At 54.1% G+C, this 24,023-nt stretch overlaps 1 protein-coding gene across 3 annotated transcripts in view; it reads right to left on the bottom strand.

Moving 5' to 3' along the window:
* Positions 1 to 24,023, bottom strand: part of LOC144944398 (receptor-type tyrosine-protein phosphatase gamma-like) — a 509,515-nt gene that overhangs the window by 466,213 nt on the left and 19,279 nt on the right. The window lies entirely within an intron of this gene.

The raw sequence follows: 24,023 nt of genomic DNA, 5'->3' as shown, positions 1-24,023 counted from the left end.
AACGTAGTGTAGCGCGTTACCTACTACACTACGGCTTTCAACCCCGTACACCACACACCACACACACCACACACACCACACACCGCACACACCACACACCACACACCACACACCACACACCGCACACCACACACCACACACCACACACCGCACACCACACACCGCACACCACACACCACACACCACACACCACACACACCACACACCACACACCGCACACCGCACACCACACACCGCACACCACACACCACACACCACACACCACACACCACACACCGCACACCGCACACCACACACCACACACCGCACACCGCACACCGCACACCGCACACCGCACACCACACACCACACACCACACACCGCACACCACACACCGCACACCACACACCACACACCACACACCACACACCGCACACCACACACCGCACACCGCACACCACACACCGCACACCACACACCACACACCACACACCGCACACCACACACCACACACCACACACCGCACACCGCACACCACACACCACACACCGCACACCACACACCACACACCACACACACCACACACCACACACCACACACCGCACACCACACACCGCACACCACACACACCACACACCGCACACCGCACATCGCACACCACACACCACACACCACACACCACACACCGCACACCACACACCACACACCACACACCGCACACCACACACCACACACCGCACATCGCACACACCACATTGAGACAACGGGGAGACTGAGACATCGGGAAAACATCGGGGAGACTGAGACAACGGGGAGACATCGGGGAGACAGAGACATCGTAGACGTGGCATTCTCGACGTCGCCCTGCGGGGCGGAACACAGTGAATGCGAGAGAGGGAGGGGATGGGGGGGCGCCTCGCGTGTTGCCCGGCGCTGTCGTGATGACCCCGGCGGCGCAGCGAGCCGTGCCGGGGCATTAAACGAGGCGCGTCCTCGACTCCCGGTCCCTCGTGACCCCGGATCCGGGCTACACGCGGACTCCCTTCCCTTACCGTGTGTCCCGGGTATTAGAATTTGGGGGTGGGAAGGGAGGGGAGAGGTGGGGGTGGTGAAGGAGGAAGGACAGAGAGGGGAGGAGGGAGAGGGGGGGAAGGGGGCGACCCACGCAATTGCTGTGGCCTCTAAATTGATGGCTCTGGAAGCTGCACGGTAACCCAAGCAATCGTTATCGGAAGCAATATAACTACGCAGACTAACAACACGCCTCCTGCACACACGTGTCTGTCTCCGCTGCGTTAAAACAATGCGCGTGTATATTCACTGACATTTTTGTTCACGCATCCAATCAGCTGCAACGGTGTTCGTCGAGTGAATCATTTCAGCCGCATTCCTTCAAACGTGGGCAGAAGACTCACCGAGGACCGGGTTCGACGGTCAGTGCCTCACCAGCAGAGCGAGGCTCGCTTGAGACAATGCTGGTGATCTGCCCACGTGTTTGTACGCAGAGGCCCCTCTGTGTTGTGTGTGTTAGATATGGGTCCTAGTTCGACGCAAAACTGTATAATACATAACAAGGCAGCTTAAATAATACACAATAACAAACAATAAATAAAACACACCAACTCAGCGTAACTAACAGTCCCGCCGTGTTGCGTCTTACTTTTAAAAGAGAAAATGGCATCAGCAGAGGTATCACTGAGAACTTTACACTCGACCAAATGTACGTGAATTCCTAACCGCTTGGAATATTCTACATATAACAACATTCCAGGCATCTCCTTTAAATATCAATAGCGCAACGTAGCTCCTCGAGCCAGGGGCCACACTAATTGAGCAATATTGACGCCGATCGCGTGAGAATCGATCCGCGATGGGACTGTGCGGGTGATGACGGCTCCAAGGTGGAGGATTCCGCCTCTTCTGGCTCAGTGCGGACGGGGCAGGAGCCTACCGCCCGGTGAGTTTCTCGATTGAGAGGATTCGCCTCTGAATGATCTGGTCAACATCTCGCCAGCGCCCAACGTGGTCATTTATGTAGCAGAGTCGCCTCACGGAGACTCTTCCATCGCTACTAACACGGTTAGTGTTCCCGTGAATGTTCCACTCGTTGAAGGACTCGAACTACAAGACACTCACTCATTCGTCTCGTCCACCAATACACCGCAATCAAGCATCGCCACCGCGCTGCAGGTTACTACAACACAACTTACTCGCTCGCTCATTCACTCACTCACACACTTAACCACTCACTCACTAACTCACCCACTCACTCACGACTCACTACCTCACCCACTCATTCACCCACTCACTCACCAACTCACCCACGAAACTCCCTTCCCTTGGGTGGGCATCGAGGAGGAGGCCATGCACCTTGGCTCGCCAGGAGCAGGCGGCACAGCGAGTGAACTCTTTACGAACTGTTCCCACAGCGCCCACCGCCCCGCTGCGGCGCTGACGGGACAGCTCTTGCGGACCGCACCGAGAACGACGGCGCCTTCGCTCCCTCCCATAATCCCAGCACGGTCACACCCGCACCTACACAAACCCAACACGGTCACACCCGCACCTACACACACCCAACACGGTCACACCCGCACCTACACACACCCAACACGGTCACACCCGCACCTACACACACCCAACACGGTCACACCCGCACCTACACACACCCAACACGGTCACACTCGCACCTACACACACCCAACACGGTCACACCCGCACCTACACACACCCAACACGGTCACACTCGCACCTACACACACCCAACACGGTCACACTCGCACCTACACACACCCAACACGGTCACACCCGCACCTACACACACCCAACACGGTCACACCCGCACCTACACACACCCAACACGGTCACACTCGCACCTACACACACCCAACACGGTCACACCCGCACCTACACACACCCAACACGGTCACACCCGCACCTACACACACCCAGCACGGTCACACCCGCACCTACACACACCCAGCACGGTCACACCCGCACCTACACACACCCAACACGGTCACACTCGCACCTACACACACCCAACCCGGTCACACCCGAACCTACACACACCCAACACGGTCACACCCGCACCTACACACACCCAACACGGTCACACCCGCACCTACACACACCCAACACGGTCACACTCGCACCTACACACACCCAACACGGTCACACCCGCACCTACACACACCCAACACGGTCACACCCGCACCTACACACACCAACACGGTCACACTCGCACCTACACACACCAACACGGTCACACCCGCACCTACACACACCAACACGGTCACACTCGCACCTACACACACCAACACGGTCACACTCGCACCTACACACACCCAACACGGTCACACTCGCACCTACACACACCAACACGGTCACACTCGCACCTACACACACCAACACGGTCACACTCGCACCTACACACACCCAACACGGTCACACTCGCACCTACACACACCAACACGGTCACACTCGCACCTACACACATCAACACGGTCACACTCGCACCTACACACACCCAACACGGTCACACCCGCACCTACACACACCAACACGGTCACACTCGCACCTACACACACCAACACGGTCACACCCGCACCTACACACACCAACACGGTCACACTCGCACCTACACACACCAACACGGTCACACTCGCACCTACACACACCCAACACGGTCACACCCGCACCTACACACACCAACACGGTCACACTCGCACCTACACACACCAACACGGTCACACTCGCACCTACACACACCCAACACGGTCACACTCGCACCTACACACACCAACACGGTCACACTCGCACCTACACACACCAACACGGTCACACTCGCACCTACACACACCCAACACGGTCACACTCGCACCTACACACACCAACACGGTCACACTCGCACCTACACACATCAACACGGTCACACTCGCACCTACACACACCCAACACGGTCACACCCGCACCTACACACACCAACACGGTCACACTCGCACCTACACACACCAACACGGTCACACCCGCACCTACACACACCAACACGGTCACACTCGCACCTACACACACCAACACGGTCACACTCGCACCTACACACACCCAACACGGTCACACTCGCACCTACACACACCCAACACGGTCACACTCGCACCTACACACACCAACACGGTCACACTCGCACCTACACACACCAACACGGTCACACTCGCACCTACACACACCCAACACGGTCACACCCGCACCTACACACACCCAACACGGTCACACCCGCACCTACACACACCAACACGGTCACACTCGCACCTACACACACCAACACGGTCACACTCGCACCTACACACACCCAACACGGTCACACCCGAACCTACACACACCCAACACGGTCACACCCGCACCTACACACACCAACACGGTCACACTCGCACCTACACACACCAACACGGTCACACTCGCACCTACACACACCCAACACGGTCACACCCGAACCTACACACACCCAACACGGTCACACCCGCACCTACACACACCAACACGGTCACACTCGCACCTACACACCCAACACGGTCACACTCGCACCTACACACACCCATCGCCGTGCGTTTCCATCTGTAAAGGGGATGGAGTTTTGCGCCCTCGCACAATGCGTGTTTTTTTGTTCCAGGTGCTCAGGTTTATGCTTACACTTTGCATAATAATAAACACAACTCATCATAAATTGGCTTAAAACTGGCTCTCCTGGATAAATAAGTAAATACGGAATTCTTAAGCAGGATAATCCGCCCGTGGATAATCGAGAATCACCGTATTCCCTCAATTATTAGAAGAAACCTAGGAAGGAAAGTAAAACGCACCCCGCATAGCCTCAACAGACTGTTGGGGCAAGTGCTGTTAGCGAGCACCTATGAAGGCCGGCACAGCACCCGAAAGGGTGGGTGGCCAACACCCCGCCCGGCCGCCTTTGTCTCCCTAGTGCTGATGTTTTAATACCACGCCAGGTACTCATTTGAGGCTGAGTCGATTTATGGAAGGCCGAGGACCGTGCCGTTCTGACCTTCACAGTAGCTCACTAACAGCGCTTGTCCCAAAAGTATGTTAAAGCTATACGGGGGATCTTTGTAGGACACTAGCCAACCTGATATAGATCGAGTCCTCGACACGCGTGGAGGGAAATCAATGAGTGAAGTTCATGCAAAAGTAACCTCGGCGGTAACGATAGAAGAGTGACTAGGAGGCAGTCACACGCCTCTCGGATTGAGCAAAGTTCAACTCGCGCGGCGCACGTCAACAACTAAAGTGGGGATGAAGCAAACAAAGCGGGGAAATGTTGTATTTATAATCATTAATTCCAATTAGTGATATAATGAAACAACAACAACAAAAGTGCGGTGGAGCCAGCTCGCTCGCTCGCGGTAATGAACGTCCAAAGGCGGCAGCTTTGATCTCCTTCCCGGTGGTTATTTAACCCTCTATGGGCGCACGAGGCCAGAGCGTCTCCTCGCTCACAGCGGTCCACCACGAGCATAGAGCCTCTCACGCAGCACCACGTGACTAGGTGTGAACAAGAGACACCACGTGACTAGGTGTGAACATGAGACACCACGTGACTAGGTGTGAACAAGAGACACCACGTGTCTAGGTGTGGCCAAGAGACACCACGTGACTAGGTGTGAACAAGAGACACCACGTGTCTAGGTGTGAACAAGAGACACCACGTGACTAGGTGTGAACATGAGACACCACGTGACTAGGTGTGAACAAGAGACACCACGTGTCTAGGTGTGGCCAAGAGACACCACGTGTCTAGGTGTGAACAAGAGACACCACGTGTCTAGGTGTGAACAAGAGACACCACGTGTCTAGGTGTGAACAAGAGACACCACGTGTCTAGGTGTGGCCAAGAGACACCACGTGTCTAGGTGTGGCCAAGAGACACCACGTGATTAGTTGTGGCCAAGAGACACCACGTGTCTAGGTGTGAACAAGAGACAACACGTGACTAGGCGTGAACAAGAGACACCACGTGACTAGGTGTGAACAAGAGACACCACGTGACTAGGTGTGAACAAGAGACACCACGTGACTAGGTGTGAACAAGAGACACCACGTGTCTAGGTGTGAACAAGAGACACCACGTGTCTAGGTGTGAACAAGAGACACCACGTGACTAGGTGTGAACAAGAGACACCACGTGACTAGGTGTGAACAAGAGACACCACGTGACTAGGTGTGAACAAGAGACACCACGTGTCTAGGTGTGAACAAGAGACACCACGTGTCTAGGTGTGAACAAGAGACACCACGTGACTAGGTGTGGCCAAGAGACACCACGTGTCTAGGTGTGAACAAGAGACACCACGTGACTAGGTGTGGCCAAGAGACACCACGTGTCTAGGTGTGAACATGAGACACCACGTGCTTAGATGCGACAAAGAGACACCACGTGTCTAGGTGTGAACAAGAGACACCACGTGACTAGGTGTGAACAAGAGACACCACGTGTCTAGGTGTGAACAAGAGACACCTCGTGACTAGGTGTGAACAAGAGACACCACGTGTCTAGGTGTGAACAAGAGACACCACGTGTCTAGGTGTGAACATGAGACACCACGTGTCTAGGTGTGAACAAGAGACACCTCGTAACTAGGTGTGAACATGAGACACCACGTGTCTAGGTGTGAACATGAGACACCACGTGTCTAGGTGTGAACAAGAGACACCACGTGTCTAGGTGTGAACAAGAGACACCACGTGTCTAGGTGTGAACATGAGACACCACGTGTCTAGGTGTGAACAAGAGACACCACGTGTCTAGGTGTGAACAAGAGACACCACGTGTCTAGGTGTGAACAAGAGACACCACGTGTCTAGGTGTGAACAAGAGACACCACGTGTCTAGGTGTGAACAAGAGACACCACGTGTCTAGGTGTGAACATGAGACACCACGTGTCTAGGTGTGAACATGAGACACCACGTGTCTAGGTGTGAACAAGAGACACCACGTGTCTAGGTGTGGCCAAGAGAGACACCACGTGGTTAGTTGTGGCCAAGAGACACCACGTGGTTAGTTGTGGCCAAGAGACACCACGTGTTTTGATGCGGCTAAGAGACACCACGTGTTTTGATGCGGCTAAGAGACAGCCACAACATTTTATCAGCAGCAATGGTTCAATGGGCTCTACCCATTTCACACGAATAAATTCCTTGCCGATACACAGAGTGCAGTTCCCCAGCATTTGGTTGAAGCAAGCCTGCTTCTGATAATGATGATGTTCCTGTATTGAACCAATGCGGCTTCTCAGATGCACTCCCGGAAGAGCGTGGCAGCTGATGGAATGTGTAGAAAACATCTTTTATGAGGAGAGACGTATCTGGCAATGAGGGGTTATTTATTTCAGATTAAAAAAACAATCTTTTCTCGAATTGAATTGCAACCACACACACTCGTAAAAAATCATCAGATCCCAGCGCAGGGGCCAGAGGGGAATGAATCGTTACCCGGGCTGGTATTGATGTCTTTGGCCCAGAACACCAGAGCCATTAATAACAGAAGCATTCGAGTGGTCTCCACGAGTCCAGAGACCAAGGGATATAGAAGACCTAAGGCCAAATAGTGGGGGTCCTGTTAGGACTGATGTATGGGTCACTGTGCGAGTCTGTGTGTCACCGCGAGTCTGTGGGTCTCTATGCGAGTCTGAGGGTAGATGGTGGGAAGAGACTGGTCAGGGGTAGATCCTCGCACGTCGCGGGTGATCTGTGCATATGCAGCTGCGGGATCTGGAGGTGGGGGTGGGTGGGGGGGGTAGGGACGGGTAGTGAGAGGTGCAGCGGTGGCGTCAGCGGCTTTTGGTCACGATGACGTCTCGATCTTGAGTGAAGTTGACTGTCGGTGAAGCCGTCGGTATGAACTCGAAGCTGCGGCTGGAAAATCGAGCCGGGAACCTCCAATTATCTGAGCAATCGATCGCTCACTCGACCGATCATCGGTTCCATTGCTCGGCTAGCCGAAGTGGGCAACACGGATATAGTTGGGCGGGGGGGGGAGAACGAACAAACTTGTTCAGTCCTTGTTCCCACGTGTGCCGCTGGACGGGAGGTGACGATTGCCGGGGCTTCGTGACACCATCATCGTCAGCCGCGCCACGGCTTGTGGGAGGGGGGTGAGTTCCCACCTTCGGGAGGTAGGATTTGGGAGCAGTGGCGAGTCGCCACACTCGATCTACCCCCAGAATGTTGGCGACTGTCTCCCCCCTCACCCCCATCAGCAAACATTCTCCTCCCCAAGCCGGAGGAGGTCCCCCGCTATCGCTGAGCACCGCCGAGTTTCTCGTGTCGCCATCCCCGAGATCTGTGCAAGCGCTGGAAAGCCCCCCCCCCCTGCCGTTTTCTGCCCCCCCCCCCTTCCTTGCCCTCCCCTGACACCCCCGGCGCTTTGTACCGGACTTGTCTGCGCGTACCTCAATAACAACGTATTGGTTTTCATTTTATATATTATATAAAAAAGAGAGCCGAGTAATCGACCCCAATTTAATTTTGGTCAACACGCGGCGCCTTTCCGGCACAAATCTTCCACCCAGAGGGCCACAGCACCATGAAGCGTCAACACATCTCTTCATTTATTTTAAATCTAAATATATAAAAATAAAGTTGATGAGTTTCACAACATTCGCGTGATCCACCAACCCCCGCTGCTGCTGCCTCCACTGCGCCGGGTGATCGTAGTCAGCGGCCACGTGCAGCAGCGGCAGCAGCGGCAGCAGCGGCAGCAGCGGCAGCAGCGGCAGCAGCGGCAGCAGCGGCAGCAGCGGCAGCAGCGGCAGCAGCGGCAGCAGCGGCAGCAGCGGCAGCAGCGGCAGCAGCGGCAGCAGCGGCAGCAGCGGCAGCAGCGGCAGCAGCGGCAGCAGCGGCAGCAGCGGCAGCAGCGGCAGCAGCGGCAGCAGCGGCAGCAGCGGCAGCAGCGGCAGCAGCGGCAGCAGCGGCAGCAGCGGCAGCAGCGGCAGCAGCGGCAGCAGCGGCAGCAGCGGCAGCAGCGGCAGCAGCGGCAGCAGCGGCAGCAGCGGCAGCAGCGGCAGCAGCGGCAGCAGCGGCAGCAGCGGCAGCAGCGGCAGCAGCGGCAGCAGCGGCAGCAGCGGCAGCAGCGGCAGCAGCGGCAGCAGCGGCAGCAGCGGCAGCAGCGGCAGCAGCGGCAGCAGCGGCAGCAGCGGCAGCAGCGGCAGCAGCGTAGCCGCCACCACCGCCTGGCACGGAGGGTGACTGCCTGGGGAGGCCTTCGTCCAGCAGTGGACAGAGCACGGCAGCTGATGTTGTTGATGATGATGAAGATGATGATGAAGATGATGAAAGGCCAAACAGAGCGGCGGGTAACGACGCGACCTGCCTCGGACCACCGTGCATCCCGCTCCCTCCCGCCCATCGCCACCGCTGCTAGATGTTGCACCCACACATTTGTTGATTGCTGCATATAGATTCAGAAGTGGAGGCGGTGAGGGAAGGCGGAGGAGATGCCCCCTCCAGCCCCCCCCCCACCCACCTCTCCCCTGCCCCCTCCTCTACCGAGCCTGGGTGGCTGCACTTGATAGATTGAAGGAACGGCAGAGTGAAGCGAAAAAAGAACGATTCATCCTCGGACAGAGCCGAGCGCATCTTGAGGTGGTGGGAGGTAGCGGGGGGGGGCTGTGGGGGGGGGGCTGTGGGGGGGGGCTGTGGAGGGGGGGGGGCTGTGGGGAGCGGGGGTGTCAGATCGGGCTACGACGAACAAGATAACAGCTCCATCCTGAACGCGTGCGGCAGGAGGCCGCGGATAAACAAACCGCGACGGGCAGCAGGCGAGGAGCTCCCCCCCCTCTCCTATCCCCCCCTGGGGGGGGGGGGGGAGTTCACGCGCCGCAGTTGCCAAGCCCAAAAGGCTCAAGAGACGCCGAGCGGCGAGCAACAAGCGGCACCGTCGAGGGTGTGAATAGGTACGAGTCGAGCGGCGTCGCTTGCATTGAGCGCAGTCGTTCTTGTGAGAGCTCGGCGCGGATCGAGACGATGGTCGTGGTGGTGGTGGTGGCGGTGGTGGTGGTGGTGGTGGCGATGGTGGTGGTCGTGATGGTGGTGGTGGCGATGGTGGGAAGGGAAGGAGATTCCACGGCGGAGCAGGGCAGGGGACGAAGCAGAGAGAGGAGTGAGGTAACCTGCAGTGTGGTGAGTGGGTGGGTGAGTGGGTGTGTTGTTGTGACCTGCAGTGTGGTGAGTGATTGGGTGAGTGGGTGTGTTGTTGTGACCTGCAGTGTGGTGAGTGATTGGGTGAGTGGGTGGGTGTGTTGTTGTGACCTGCAGTGTGGTGAGTGATTGGGTGAGTGGGTGTGTTGTTGTGACCTGCAGTGTGGTGAGTGATTGGGTGAGTGGGTGGGTGTGTTGTTGTGACCTGCAGTGTGGTGAGTGATTGGGTGAGTGGGTGTGTTGTTGTGACCTGCAGTGTGGTGAGTGATTGGGTGAGTGGGTGGGTGTGTTGTTGTGACCTGCAGTGTGGTGAGTGATTGGGTGAGTGGGTGGGTGTGTTGTTGTGACCTGCAGTGTGGTGAGTAATTGGGTGAGTGGGTGTGTTGTTGTGACCTGCAGTGTGGTGAGTGATTGGGTGAGTGGGTGTGTTGTTGTGACCTGCAGTGTGGTGAGTGGGTGGGTGGGTGAGTGGGTGTGTTGTTGTGACCTGCAGTGTGGTGAGTGATTGGGTGAGTGGGTGTGTTGTTGTGACCTGCAGTGTGGTGAGTGATTGGGTGAGTGGGTGTGTTGTTGTGACCTGCAGTGTGGTGAGTGGGTGGGTGAGTGGGTGTGTTGTTGTGACCTGCAGTGTGGTGAGTGATTGGGTGAGTGGGTGTGTTGTTGTGACCTGCAGTGTGGTGAGTGGGTGGGTGGGTGAGTGGGTGTGTTGTTGTGACCTGCAGTGTGGTGAGTGATTGGGTGAGTGGGTGTGTTGTTGTGACCTGCAGTGTGGTGAGTGATTGGGTGAGTGGGTGTGTTGTTGTGACCTGCAGTGTGGTGAGTGGGTGGGTGAGTGGGTGTGTTGTTGTGACCTGCAGTGTGGTGAGTGATTGGGTGAGTGGGTGTGTTGTTGTGACCTGCAGTGTGGTGAGTGGGTGGGTGGGTGAGTGGGTGTGTTGTTGTGACCTGCAGTGTGGTGAGTGATTGGGTGAGTGGGTGTGTTGTTGTGACCTGCAGTGTGGTGAGTGATTGGGTGAGTGGGTGTGTTGTTGTGACCTGCAGTGTGGTGAGTGGGTGGGTGAGTGGGTGTGTTGTTGTGACCTGCAGTGTGGTGAGTGGGTGGGTGGGTGAGTGGGTGTGTTGTTGTGACCTGCAGTGTGGTGAGTGATTGGGTGAGTGGGTGTGTTGTTGTGACCTGCAGTGTGGTGAGTGATTGGGTGAGTGGGTGTGTTGTTGTGACCTGCAGTGTGGTGAGTGGGTGGGTGAGTGGGTGTGTTGTTGTGACCTGCAGTGTGGTGAGTGATTGGGTGAGTGGGTGTGTTGTTGTGACCTGCAGTGTGGTGAGTGGGTGGGTGGGTGAGTGGGTGTGTTGTTGTGACCTGCAGTGTGGTGAGTGATTGGGTGAGTGGGTGTGTTGTTGTGACCTGCAGTGTGGTGAGTGATTGGGTGAGTGGGTGTGTTGTTGTGACCTGCAGTGTGGTGAGTGGGTGGGTGGGTGAGTGGGTGTGTTGTTGTGACCTGCAGTGTGGTGAGTGATTGGGTGAGTGGGTGTGTTGTTGTGACCTGCAGTGTGGTGAGTGATTGGGTGAGTGGGTGTGTTGTTGTGACCTGCAGTGTGGTGAGTGGGTGGGTGAGTGGGTGTGTTGTTGTGACCTGCAGTGTGGTGAGTGATTGGGTGAGTGGGTGTGTTGTTGTGACCTGCAGTGTGGTGAGTGGGTGGGTGGGTGAGTGGGTGTGTTGTTGTGACCTGCAGTGTGGTGAGTGATTGGGTGAGTGGGTGTGTTGTTGTGACCTGCAGTGTGGTGAGTGATTGGGTGAGTGGGTGTGTTGTTGTGACCTGCAGTGTGGTGAGTGGGTGGGTGAGTGGGTGTGTTGTTGTGGCCTGCAGTGTGGTGAGTGATTGGGTGAGTGGGTGTGTTGTTGTGACCTGCAGTGTGGTGAGTGATTGGGTGAGTGGGTGTGTTGTTGTGACCTGCAGTGTGGTGAGTGATTGGGTGAGTGGGTGTGTTGTTGTGACCTGCAGTGTGGTGAGTGATTGGGTGAGTGGGTGGGTGTGTTGTTGTGACCTGCAGTGTGGTGAGTGATTGGGTGAGTGGGTGTGTTGTTGTGACCTGCAGTGTGGTGAGTGATTGGGTGAGTGGGTGTGTTGTTGTGACCTGCAGTGTGGTGAGTGATTGGGTGAGTGGGTGTGTTGTTGTGACCTGCAGTGTGGTGAGTGATTGGGTGAGTGGGTGTGTTGTTGTGACCTGCAGTGTGGTGAGTGATTGGGTGAGTGGGTGTGTTGTTGTGACCTGCAGTGTGGTGAGTGATTGGGTGCGTGGGTGTGTTGTTGTGACCTGCAGTGTGGTGAGTGATTGGGTGAGTGGGTGGGTGTGTTGTTGTGACCTGCAGTGTGGTGAGTGATTGGGTGAGTGGGTGTGTTGTTGTGACCTGCAGTGTGGTGAGTGATTGGGTGAGTGGGTGTGTTGTTGTGACCTGCAGTGTGGTGAGTGATTGGGTGAGTGGGTGTGTTGTTGTGACCTGCAGTGTGGTGAGTGATTGGGTGAGTGGGTGGGTGTGTTGTTGTGACCTGCAGTGTGGTGAGTGATTGGGTGAGTGGGTGTGTTGTTGTGACCTGCAGTGTGGTGAGTGATTGGGTGAGTGGGTGTGTTGTTGTGACCTGCAGTGTGGTGAGTGATTGGGTGAGTGGGTGTGTTGTTGTGACCTGCAGTGTGGTGAGTGATTGGGTGAGTGGGTGGGTGTGTTGTTGTGACCTGCAGTGTGGTGAGTGATTGGGTGAGTGGGTGTGTTGTTGTGACCTGCAGTGTGGTGAGTGATTGGGTGAGTGGGTGTGTTGTTGTGACCTGCAGTGTGGTGAGTGATTGGGTGAGTGGGTGTGTTGTTGTGACCTGCAGTGTGGTGAGTGATTGGGTGAGTGGGTGGGTGTGTTGTTGTGACCTGCAGTGTGGTGAGTGATTGGGTGAGTGGGTGTGTTGTTGTGACCTGCAGTGTGGTGAGTGATTGGGTGAGTGGGTGTGTTGTTGTGACCTGCAGTGTGGTGAGTGATTGGGTGAGTGGGTGTGTTGTTGTGACCTGCAGTGTGGTGAGTGATTGGGTGAGTGGGTGTGTTGTTGTGACCTGCAGTGTGGTGAGTGATTGGGTGAGTGGGTGTGTTGTTGTGACCTGCAGTGTGGTGAGTGATTGGGTGAGTGGGTGTGTTGTTGTGACCTGCAGTGTGGTGAGTGATTGGGTGAGTGGGTGTGTTGTTGTGACCTGCAGTGTGGTGAGTGATTGGGTGAGTGGGTGTGTTGTTGTGACCTGCAGTGTGGTGAGTGGGTGGGTGAGTGGGTGTGTTGTTGTGACCTGCAGTGTGGTGAGTGGGTGGGTGAGTGGGTGTGTTGTTGTGACCTGCAGTGTGGTGAGTGGGTGGGTGAGTGGGTGTGTTGTTGTGACCTGCAGTGTGGTGAGTGATTGGGTGAGTGGGTGTGTTGTTGTGACCTGCAGTGTGGTGAGTGATTGGGTGAGTGGGTGTGTTGTTGTGACCTGCAGTGTGGTGAGTGATTGGGTGAGTGGGTGTGTTGTTGTGACCTGCAGTGTGGTGAGTGGGTGGGTGAGTGGGTGTGTTGTTGTGACCTGCAGTGTGGTGAGTGATTGGGTGAGTGGGTGTGTTGTTGTGACCTGCAGTGTGGTGAGTGATTGGGTGAGTGGGTGTGTTGTTGTGACCTGCAGTGTGGTGAGTGATTGGGTGAGTGGGTGTGTTGTTCTGACCTGCAGTGTGGTGAGTGGGTGGGTGAGTGGGTGTGTTGTTGTGACCTGCAGTGTGGTGAGTGATTGGGTGAGTGGGTGTGTTGTTGTGACCTGCAGTGTGGTGAGTGATTGGGTGAGTGGGTGGATGTGTTGTTGTGACCTGCAGTGTGGTGAGTGGGTGGGTGAGTGGGTGTGTTGTTGTGACCTGCAGTGTGGTGAGTGATTGGGTGAGTGGGTGTGTTGTTGTGACCTGCAGTGTTGTGGTGGTGGTTAAACACATGTATGGATGGGTTTGAAGAAACATGGGGTGAAGGAATCGATACAGTGAAGTTCCTGGGAACGACAACCATGGCAGTCGCGATATAAGATCGATAGGGAGGCGACTACGGTGAGTTGGTGATCATCAGCCAGCCGGGCTGTGCTTGCCGTTGTTGAAGCCCTGTCAGGGCAGTGTCCTTCATTACATTTCAGAGGGGGCCCACTTCCGCCGATGAGACATCATCAGTGTGAGGGCCGCCACACATTTGCAACCGTTGTTGGGTTTGACAGCAGCGCGATGATGATGTTTGGGTGTTTTTATGCCACGTGTTGTGTATTGCCGGGGCACGGCACCTTCGGGGGCCGTGCTAGAGGCCACCAAAGGGCCCCCAGTGGCCCTGTGGTGGCCTTGCAATGAGGAGCGCTGCCGCAAAGGGGTTAGACTGGTTGGCGATCGCGCCGTTTGCCTTTCCGAAGAAGCCGGCGTGAAAGGGAGACGCGATACGCCGGGCACAGTCGGGGATGGAGTGGGGGGCGAGCCAGGCTCAGCCACGTGTGGTGTCATCCCTCGCTGAACACCCAAACCCGGCCAGAGCGCGGGACCGCAGCGTGTGGCGTGCAGCCCGTAGCCACAGCCCGAAGGACGAGATGTGTGTTTTGCTGCTTGAGAATCAGAATCTTGGTTTCGACAGGAGGAGGGGTGAGGGGGAGGAGACTGTCCAGTAGGGGCGCGGGGATCAGCGAGTTACATCAACAAACGAGAGAACAACATAAAGCGACTTGAGACCAAGATAGCGAAAAAGCGAGGACGTGCCCCACCCAGTGCCGATTCATCCTCGTAGCAATAGTAGCTACATGTGTAGTAGCTACTACTTATGTGTAGTAGCTACATGTATAGTAGCTACTACTTATGTGTAGTAGCTACATGTGTAGTAGCTACTACTTATGTGTAGTAGCTACATGTGTAGTAGCTACTACTTATGTGTAGTAGCTACTACATGTGTAGTAGCTACGGGCCCCGCACTTTCAAGGGTTCTGCGCTAAATGCTTTCAAGCTATCAATTCCGGTTCAGTGATTCTGCACTTGCTCTATTACTATAGTACTATACCACCTTCAACTTTTCTGAACGGCTGGGTGTTTAAGATGAACGCTTTGTCGTATTATCTAGCTGTATAGCACGTGAAAGTAAAAAATTGTGTTTTAATATTTAAGTGTTTTATTTATTTATGGCCCCTTTATAACATCATGCTACAGATCCCGCACTAGCTTCGTCCGGCACTGCCCCCCGCCTCCCCCGGGTTGCTGACTGAGCGAGCGGCTCCCGCACAGTGGGCGGCGGCGTCCGTGGAGATGGTCTTGGCGTTGGTGTTGGTGGTGTTGGTGGTGTTGATGGTGTTGGTGGTTTTGGTGTTTTTTTGTGTTGGGGGTTTGCCGCGCGCAACTGCTGCATGCACGGCGATGGAGTTAGCAAATGGCACAAGTGGAGAGCATGTGTCCATCTCGAGTCCCGTCTCTCCGCATCAAAACAACGCAAGCAGCCTTTACAGCCTTCAGGGAGTGCATCATTTCAGCAGCAATTGGTTCGGCACAAGCATAGTACAATTTATGTTTCTTCGCCAAGGTAAGGCCACACTGAACTATAAAGCTCTTTTTCAGAAGCGACCGAGCTATGACAAATGACAGCTCAACAAAATGGCTTATCACGTGGACATGTATAGCAGTAGCCAAATGCTATAAACGTGTGACGTTGATTATAATTGTGGAGGGAAACCCCAAAGAACCCGGAGAAAAATCCACGCGAGCACAGGGAAAGAGAGAGATGCAAACTCCAAATATACAGCAGGCGTCGAGGTCGGGATGGAACCCACGACCTCCTGCACACCAGGCGAGGTAGTTAACATCTCCTAGCCTCCGCCACGACTTGCTGTAACGGCGTAATTAAACAGCGGCCCGTCCTACAGACGACACTAATCAGAATTAGAATCTGTATTTATACTTGAGGAATCCGATGAGCTATGAAGCTCTTTTTCACAGATGTCCAGTCGGGACACGGGGTACGAACATTACAACAACAAACAACACAGACACACGATGGGAGTGGCAAGTACAACCAAGGTCAACAAATAACCGAAACACATGCAAACAAAACTGACCCCCCCCCCCCATCCTACGAGGCAAAGCCCACTGAGGTATTAACTTCCTTCTCAGAAGCGACTTGGCCACAAATGTTCGCCGCTCAACGACGTGGTGTGTCACCATTTGGACATTGAATTTTTCTCGTTGGCTCCGCCCATCTCCTGTCAGCCCCGCCCCCTCCATCACGGCCCCGCCCCCACTCAACAATTGACTATCCTCCACCACAATTCTCAAGTCATGCTGGGGTTTTCTACCTTGCTCATACATCACGTGTCATACATATGTCAGTCGCAAGACCGTAGCTGCCCACCTGCTTTCTGCCAGTGAGAATGAAAGTTACCCAAAGAAGTGAGCATTGCAAACTGAAGACAAATTCAGGGCGTCTCGTGTAGAGTAACACAGCGCTTGAAATAGGGGGAAAATTACTGAGGGGACTCATTAATGATCCCTCCCCCACCCCCTAGTAGATCTGGCCCATGCACGAGATCTGGACCGTGCACGAGATCTGGACCGTGCACGAGATCTGGACCGTGCACGAGATCTGGACCGGAGAAGGAGGGGAAGGAGGAAGAACTTCGCTCCGCGTGTCTGTAGAGGTGTGTCTGTAGATCTCAGTGTGTCTGTAGATCTATGTGCGTGACTGTAGGTCTCTGTGGGTTTCTGTACGTGTCTGTAGATAGCTGTGTGTGTCTGTGGGTATATGTACGTGTCTGTGAGTCTCTGTGGGTTGTTGTGCGTGTCTGTAGATGTGTGTGTGTGACAGTGTGTCTGTGGATCTCTGTGTGTGTCTGTGGGTCTCTGTGCGTGTCTGTGGGTCTCTGTGCGAGTCTATGGGTCTCTGTGTGAATATATGGGTCTCTGTGTGAGTCTATTGGTCTCTGTGTGAGTCGATGGGGCTCTATTTGAGTGTTATGTGAGCCTGTGGGTGTCCAGATGAGTCTATGGGTCTTGTTAGCCTTTGGGTCTCTTCGTGAATCTATGAGTCTCTGTGCGAGCCTATGGATCTCGTTGTGAGTTTGTGATTCTCAATGTGAGTCTACAGCTCGACCATTCGCCGGCAGCAGCATTAAAGTTGTTTACCACGAGGCCACTCCTGAAGCCGCCCTCTGGCTCACTCAGTCACCTCCACGTGAACACAGGAAAGCTGCGGATTGACTCTCCTGCCATACACAAGCAGAAGTGCATGGGTGCAACCCTGCCCACGTGACCCGTGTACAGGTGCCACCCTGCCCACGTGACACGTGTACAGGTGCCACCCTGCCCACGTGACACGTGTACAGGTGCCACCCTGCCCACGTGACCCGCGTACAGGAGCCACCCTGCCCACGTGACCCACGTACAGGTGCCACCCTGCCCACGTGACCCACGTACAGGTGCCACCCTGCCCACGTATGCTGGGCGGGAGGGAACCCGCCGTGTCTCCCTGCTCTGGAGGGAGAGGAGTTAAAGCCTTGCGTGCCACGAGACGCCTATTACAGCGCGATATCTAAGCGAGGCTAAATTTACATGCGGGAAGTGGGGGGCGGGTGGAGTGGAATGGGGGGGGTGGAAGGGGGGAGAGGCGGGGCATCGTTAACTGGCACCGGGGACGGCAGCTTCAAAACGCGGAGTTTCGGCAGCGCGACGCATTCAGCCCGCAGCTGTTTTTCTTGCCTGCGAACGCACGCAGACAAAGGCAAAGCTTCGCCGAGTAGCCTTTCACAGGCTGTTGGGGAAAGTGCTGTTAAGCGAGGACCTGTGAAGGTCGTCGCGGCAGATGGCGGGGGGTAGTTGTGGGCAGCCAGCACCACGCCCGGCCGCCTTCGTCTCCCCAGTGCTGCAGTCGGATTGTCTGGTTTGTAGCGTAGTTCACTCACTAACCACTGCGCTACCGCTTCCCAACGCACGCACACGAAGCAGGCGCAACGATTGCCGCGATAGCCTTAATGGACGTTTGGGGCAACATACACACACGCACCGTTCGACGATATGTGGCGATGACAACACCACAGTGCTTGTGCCAGTCTACGTGCACCTTGAGGTCACGTCAAGTGTTGAAAGCTCGTTGACAGGAAGCCACGGAACAGAAGCAGGTGCCATAGGATGACGAACAGACGCACCGGCTAAGCTCCCTACTGTGCCCACTCGTTGCGTGTTAGCCGCCCGGTGATCCGCCCGTTGTTGTGAGCGTCACTCCTCCGCCCTCCGCTGTTGTTGGAGGGGGACTGCCTCCAACTGCCCCGGAGTCCTTCACGAGCCTCCTCCACAGAGGCCGATCTGGACACCGCTGGTACCGGTCAACGGCAAGTCCACTCAGCTCCTCGTCCTCTTGTACAGCATTTAATGTCGAGTGGACCCAGGGGAGGCCCACCAGGACCGGACCGCCACTATTGTTGTCCGTGAGCGGGAATCAAACCGGGGTCGCCGCGATCGTAACGCGGCGCGCTAACCACAACACCACCGCTCGCCGCCGACACGCAACTCTCAAATTACCCGCCGCCTCGTCTCGCGTTCGACTCGGCGGGCGGCGGCGGCGTTTCCAAGCCTCGAGCGTCGTGGGCAATGACATTGTTCATCTTCGGTGCCGCACGATGTTTGCAATGGTAAAGGTCTTGAATAGGCGACGTAGAGTCTGGTTTTGTTGTTGACGACCCGACGGACAAAGGAAAGCTGCAGGTGCCGGGCGAGCCGCGTGCGTGTGGCGGGGAGACACCCGGGGGGGGGGGGGGAGCACACCCAGGGGGGGGGGGGGACACTGCCGGGGAGACACCCAGGGCGAGGGGTTGACGGCACACTGCGGCGTCGGCAACGCGACCGAGGGATCACGTCGCGATGACGCGTCGTGTATTCAGCAGGGCTCAACGCGGTAGCGATCTTGGCGCAATCAACAAAGTTGTCTAACAATAGAATGAAGCATCGCCGTACTCAACAAAGGTCAAAGATGGAGTGTTTGTGTCTACCTGAACAAAGGTCAAAGATGAAGTGTTTGTGTCTACCTGAACAAAGTCAAAGATGGAGTGTTTGTGTCTACCTGAACAAAGTCAAAGATGAAGTGTTTGTGTCTACCTGAACAAAGTCAAACATGGAGTGTTTGTGTCTACCTGAACAAAGTCAAAGATGGAGTGTTTGTGTCTACCTGAACAAAGTCAAAGATGGAGTGTTTGTGTCTACATGAACAAAGTCAAAGATGGAGTGTTTGTGTCTACCTGAACAAAGTCAAAGATGGAGTGTTTGTGTCTACCTGAACAAAGTCAAAGATGGAGTGTTTGTGTCTACCTGAACAAAGGTCAAAGATGGAGTGTTTGTGTCTACCTGAACAAAGTCAAAGATGGAGTGTTTGTGTCTACCTGAACAAAGGTCAAAGATGGAGTGTTTGTGTCTACCTGAACAAAGGTCAAAGATGGAGTGTTTGTGTCTACCTGAACAAAGGTCAAAGATGGAGTGTTTGTGTCTACCTGAACAAAGGTCAAAGATGGAGTGTTTGTGTCTACCTGAACAAAATCAAAGATGGAGTGTTTGTGTCTACCTGAACAAAGTAAAAGATGGAGTGTTTGTGTCCACCTGAACAAAGTCAAAGATGGAGTGTTTGTGTCTACCTGAACAAAGTCAAAGATGGAGTGTTTGTGTCTACCTGAACAAAGTCAAAGATGGAGTGTTTGTGTCTACCTGAACAAAGTCAAAGATGGAGTGTTTGTGTCTACCTGAACAAAGTCAAAGATGGAGTGTTTGTGTCTACCTGAACAAAGTCAAAGATGGAGTGTTTGTGTCTACCTGAACAAAGGCAAAGATGGAGTGTTTGTGTCTACCTGAACAAAGGCAAAGATGGAGTGTTTGTGTCTACCTGAACAAAGTCAAAGATGGAGTGTTTGTGTCTACCTGAACAAAGTCAAAGATGGAGTGTTTGTGTCTACCTGAACAAAGTCAAAGATGGAGTGTTTGTGTCTACCTGAACAAAGTCAAAGATGGAGTGTTTGTGTCCACCTGAACAAAGTCAAAGATGGAGTGTTTGTGTCTACCTGAACAAAGTCAAAGATGGAGTGTTTGTGTCTACCTGAACAAAGTCAAAGATGGAGTGTTTGTGTCTACCTGAACAAATGCAAAGATGGAGTGTTTGTGTCTACCTGAACAAAGGCAAAGATGGAGTGTTTGTGTCTACCTGAACAAAGTCAAAGATGGAGTGTTTGTGTCTACCTGAACAAAGTCAAAGATGGAATGTTTGTGTCTACCTGAACAAAGTCAAAGATGGAGTGTTTGTGTCTACCTGAACAAAGTCAAAGATGGAGTGTTTGTGTCTACCTGAACAAAGTCAAAGATGGAGTGTTTGTGTCTACCTGAACAAAGGCAAAGATGGAGTGTTTGTGTCTACCTGAACAAAGGCAAAGATGGAGTGTTTGTGTCTACCTGAACAAAGGCAAAGATGAAGTGTTTGTGTCTACCTGAACAAAGTCAAAGATGGAGTGTTTGTGTCTACCTGAACAAAGTCAAAGATGGAGTGTTCGTGTCTACCTGAACAAAGGCGACCTCACCCACTCCCCCCTCTCTGCACTTTCCTCCAGCCCCTGCACTCCCCCCTCCCCTCGCGTGCGTGGTTCGTATTCTCCAGGGTCAGGAGTCGGCAATCAACAACAATAAGGAGAGATTTGTGGGGGTTTTCGACTTCGGTAACAAACAAAGACAACGCCTCGACAGCTTAAGAGGCGCAGTGCAACGTGATTGACGTATATGGGTCTCTATGTGAGTCGGTGGGTCTCTGTGTGAGTCTGTGCGTCTCTGTGTGAGTCTGTGTCTCTGTGCGAGTTTATGGGTATCTGTGTGAGTCTATGGATCTCTGTGTGAGTCTATGGGTTTCTGTGTCAGTCTATGGGTCTCTTTGTGAGTCTATGGGTCTCTGTGTGAGTCTATGGGTCTCTGTGTGAGTCTATGGGTCTCTTTGTGAGTCTATGAGTCTCTCTGAGAGTCTATGGGTTTCTGTGTTAGTCCATGGGTCTCCGTGTGAGTCTATGGGTCTCTGTGTGAGTTTGGGTCTCTGTGTGAATCTATGGGTCTCTGTGTGAGTCTATGGGTCTCTGTGTGAGTTTATGGGTCTCTGTGAGTCTATGGGACTCTGTGTGAGTCTATAGGTCTCTATGTGAGTCTATGAGTCTCTGTGTGAGTTTATGGGTCTCTGTCTGAATCTATGGGTCGCTGTGTCAGTCTATGGGTCTCTTTGTGAGTCTATGAGTCTCTCTGAGAGTCTATGGGTTTCTGTGTGAGTCCATGGGTCTCCTTGTGAGTCTATGGGTGTCTGTGTCAGTCTATGGGTCTTTTTGTGAGTCTATGGGTCTCTGTGTGAGTCTGGGTCTCTGTGTGAGTCTATGGGTCTATGTGTGAGTCTATGGGTTTCTGTGTGAATCTATGTGTCTCTGTGTGAGTCGATGGGTCTCTGTGTGAGTCTGTAATGTAAGGTTATATCCGGATCGTTGACGGATTACAACTCGTCACGATGATTGGCTCTGCCGGTCCTGGTCCATAGCCAATGGGGGGAAGCCTAGGGGCGTGTCCCTGACGTAATGGAAAGGTGACAGCTGTTTGTAGAGGATTGGTTCTGCTGGCTTTCGCCACAGCCAATGGGGAGACGAGTCAGGGGCGTGGTCCCGGGAGCCTACGGTGGAGTCTGGAAGATTCGATAGAGGCTAACCAGGATTGGTGGAAAGGTACCACGTGAACCGGGTATTAAAAGGGGTGGAGACGAACAACACGTGGTCAGAACTGGAACGAACGAAGGGGAGAGGCCACGCTGAAGCGGGGGTCCAGGCTGCCACGTGGCTGCGCGCGACTCTCTCTTTCTATCCCTCTCACGCTGTCTCTCTCACGCTGTCTCTCTCACGCTGTCTCTCTCACGCTGTCTCTCTCACGCTGTCTCTCTCACGCTGTCTCTCTCACGCTGTCTCTCTCACGCTGTCTCTCTCACGCTGTCTCTCTCACGCTGTCTCCATCACGCTGTCTCCATCACGCTGTCTCCATCACGCTGTCTCTCTCACGCTGTCTGTTAGCGGCGTGAAGGAGTGCTGTAATGAAAGACGAATAAAGACCGGATTCCAGAAGTCGCTTCAACGACCTTTAATAAAAGTCTATGGATCTCTGTGTGAGTCTATGTGTCTCTGTGTGAGTCTATGTGTCTCTGTGTGAGACTATGGATCTCTGTGTGAGTCTATGTGTCTCTGTGTGAGTCTGGATCTCTGTGTGAGTCTATGTGTCTCTGTGTGAGTCTATGTGTCTCTGTGTGAGTCTATGGGTCTCTGTGTGAGTCTATGGATCTCTGTGTGAGTCTATGGATCTCTGTGTGAGTCTATGTGTCTCTGTGTGAGTCTATGTGTCTCTGTGTGAGTCTATGTGTCTCTGTGTGAGTCTATGTGTCTCTGTGTGAGTCTATGGGTCTCTGTGTGAGTCTATGGATCTCTGTGTGAGTCTATGGATCTCTGTGTGAGTCTATGTGTCTCTGTGTGAGTCTATGGGTCTCTGTGTGAGTCTATGTGTCTCTGTGTGAGTCTATGTGTCTCTGTGTGAGTCTATGGGTCTCTGTGTGAGTCTATGGGTCTCTGTGTGAGTCTGTGTCTCTGTGTGAGTCTATGGGTCTCTGTGTGAGTCTATGGGTCTCTGTGTGAGTCTATGTGTCTCTGTGTGAGTCTATGTGTCTCTGTGTGAGTCTGTGTCTCTGTGTGAGTCTATGGGTCTCTGTGTGAGTCTGTGTCTCTGTGTGAGTCTATGGGTCTCTGTGTGAGTCTGTGTCTCTGTGTGAGTCTATGGATCTCTGTATGAGTCTATGTGTCTCTGTGTGAGTCTGAGTCCCTGTGTGAGTCTATGTGTCTCTGTGTGAGTCTGTGTCTCTGTGTGAGTCTATGGGTCTCTGTGTGAGTCTGTGTCTCTGTGTGAGTCTGAGTCTCTGTGTGAGTCTATGTGTCTCTGTGTGAGTCTATGTATGTTGAATTTCTTTTGCACCGTACGTATCCAACCGTGCTCATCGGAGGTGCGGGGGAAAGACAACAAAGTCAACACAAAAACTGTTCTAAAGAAATGAGTTCGTCAGTCGAGATGATGATCAGTTCAAAGTGTCATAGCTCGCAGTGGCTTCTTTACATCGGCAGTAAGAGGCGTTCCAGACGGCCGCAGAAGCGCGTCTGAAAGCGCCGCGCGATGCGGTGACCGCCACCATCTGTGTTCTATGGCAGCAGCCAGGAGCCGCTGCTGCTGCTGCTGCGAGGAAGACCACGGGAGATCACGTGGTGATGGTTCACGCACCGCGACGAGACCAGCGCGGCATTGCGGCTCGTTCGTGGTTTGTGGTGGGAGCCCTGGACTTGCACGGCCATTGTCGCCAGTGCGATCTCCAGTCGCGGCAGTTGAAACACCGGGACGGGTAGCTTAATTACCCGCTCTCAATCCTGTCCGCATAGCACTAGTATAATAGGTTAAGCACAGTTATTCTATTTAAACTAACTATTATAGTTAGTTTATTTGACCATGCAGGTAAGGCCCAGTGAGCGAGAGAACTATTTTTCAGAAGTGACCTCAACGAAGTGGCGTCATCACCACGTGGACATTTAGAGCAGCAAAACACTCGAGACGCGTGATGTTGATTCTGCATGCGGAGGGGAAAAACCGGAGAAACCCGATTAAAATCCACGCGACCACGGGGAGAGAGACAGACACCGAAAACTCCAAATATACAGCAGCAGGCGTCAGGGTCGGGATCGAACCCATCCACAGAGAGATCAGGAG

This window comes from Lampetra fluviatilis, chromosome 34 (assembly GCF_964198595.1).
Source record: "Lampetra fluviatilis chromosome 34, kcLamFluv1.1, whole genome shotgun sequence".
Taxonomy (NCBI): domain Eukaryota; kingdom Metazoa; phylum Chordata; class Hyperoartia; order Petromyzontiformes; family Petromyzontidae; genus Lampetra; species Lampetra fluviatilis.
Note: the sequence above shows the minus strand (reverse complement) of the source record. Positions and strands in the feature narration are given on the sequence as shown.